Source organism: Pecten maximus, chromosome 9, assembly GCF_902652985.1.
Source record: "Pecten maximus chromosome 9, xPecMax1.1, whole genome shotgun sequence".
In the NCBI taxonomy this organism is placed as follows: Eukaryota; Metazoa; Mollusca; class Bivalvia; order Pectinida; family Pectinidae; genus Pecten; species Pecten maximus.
Window position 1 is genome coordinate 45,073,661 of NC_047023.1, and position 2,530 is coordinate 45,076,190.

Genomic DNA, 2,530 nt, shown 5'->3' on the forward strand with positions numbered 1-2,530 from the left:
TTACAGAAAACTCGATATCGAAACTGATAGTGATAGTGGCCTTCCCGGTATGCATTTCTGCAGAAGGGTGCTAGTGACGAGTAGTCAGCCGAGGTTCGCCGATTGGTGTACGTTCTAATAAAATGTAAACTTATCTAGTTTATAACAAATGTAAAACATTAAATGTCAACTTATGTTAGCCCGGAGGGATGCGCTCAAGTGATCTTAAGTGTCAGATGAGCTGATCGACTCCTAACCCGTTCACATCCGACCAGGCAATCGAACCCCGGGTACCTTGGTAGGGAAAACAACGTGTGCTACCGCTGTTCAACCTGATAACCAATCTTGTTGTGACACGGGCTGTTTCATAAAAAATCAGTACTTACCTTACTTTGTTACACGGGGTGTATAATAAGACGAGTACAGCTGTACTTACTTTACTTTGTTACACGGGGTGTTTAATAAGACGAGTACAGCTGTACTTACTTTACTTTGTTACACGGGGTGTTTAATAAGACGAGTACTTACCTTACTTTGTTACACGGGGTGTTCAATAAGACGAGTACTTACCTTACTTTGTTACACGGGGTATTTAATAAGACGAGTACTTACCTTACTTTGTTACACGGGGGTGTTTATAAGACGAGTACTTACCTTACTTGTACACGGGTTGTTTAATAAGACGAGTACTTACCTTACTTTGTTTAATAAGACGTACTTACCTTTACTTTGTTACATGGGGTGTTTAATAAGACGAGTACTTACCTTACTTTTGTACACGGGGGTGTTCAATAAGACGAGTACCTTACCTTACTTTTGGTTTACCGAGGGTGTTTAAGTAAGACGAGTCCTTACCTTACTTTTGTTACACGGGGGTGTTTTGATAAGTACGAGTACTTACCTTTACTTGTTACACGGGGTGTTTAATAAGACGTACTACCATTACTTTGTTACACGGGGGGTTTAATAAGACGAGTACTTACCGTTCGTTGTTACACGGGGGTGTTGTAATATAGACGAGTAGTACTTACGCTTTACTTTGGTACCCGGTGTGTTTAAATAAGACGAGTACTTACCTTTCCTTTGTACATCGGTGGTGTTTAAATAAGACGTACTTACTTTCACTTTGGGGTAACATGGGGTTTTAAAAAACGAGTACTTACTTACTTTGTTACACGGGTGTTTAATAAGACGAGTACTTACTTACTTTGTTAAACGGGGGGTTCAATAAGACGAGTACTTACCTTACTTTTTTACACGGGGTGTTTAATAAGGGGGTTTACTTTACTTTGTTACACGTGGTGTTAATAAGACGCGTACTTACCTTTCGTGGTGTTCAATAAGACGAGTACTTACATGCCTACTTTGTTGGGTGTTCAATAACGAGGTACTTACTTTACTTTGTTAACGGGGTTTTTTAATAGACGAGTACTTTACTTACCTTGGGGAAAACAGGGGTGTTCAATAAGACGAGTTTACCCACTTTGTACAAAAGGGGGTTCAAAAAGAGACAGTACTTACCGTATTTGTTTCACGGGTGTTTATAAGCGTTAACTTACTTCTTTATAATGAGAAACAGTAATTACTGACGGTTGTTTTATAAGAAATCAGTACTTACTGACGGGTTGTTTTATAAGAAATCAGTATGCATTTCTGCAGAAGGGTGCTAGTGACGAGTAGTCAGCCGAGGTTCGCCGATTGGTGTACGTTCTAATAAAATGTAAACTTATCTAGTTTATAACAAATGTAAAACATTAAATGTCAACTTATGTTAGCCCGGAGGGATGCGCTCAAGTGATCTAAGTTGTCAGATGAGCTGATCGACTCCTAACCCGTTCACATCCGACCAGGCAATCGAACCCCGGGTACCTTGGTAGGGAAAACAACGTGTGCTACCGCTGTTCAACCTGATAACCAATCTTGTTGTGACACGGGCTGTTTCATAAAAAATCAGTACTTACCTTACTTTGTTACACGGGGTGTATAATAAGACGAGTACAGCTGTACTTACTTTACTTTGTTACACGGGGTGTTTAATAAGACGAGTACAGCTGTACTTACTTTACTTTGTTACACGGGGTGTTTAATAAGACGAGTACTTACCTTACTTTGTTACACGGGGTGTTCAATAAGACGAGTACTTACCTTACTTTTGTTACACGGGGTGATTTAATAAGACGAGTACTTACCTTACTTTGTTACACGGGGTATTTAATAAGACGAGTACTTACCTTACTTTGTTACACGTGGTGTTTAATAAGACGAGTACTTACCTTACTTTGTTACACGGGGTGTTTAATAAGACGAGTACAGCTGTACTTACTTAACTTTGTTACACGGGGTATTTAATAAGACGAGTACTTACCTTACTTTGTTACACGGGGTGTTTAATAAGACGAGTACTTACCTTACTTTGTTACACGGGGTGTTAATAAGCCGAGTACTTACCTTACTTTGTTTACACGGGGTGTTTAATAAGACGAGTAAGCTGTACTTACTTAACTTGTTACACGGGGTGTTTAATAAGACGAGTACTACCTTACTTTGTTAC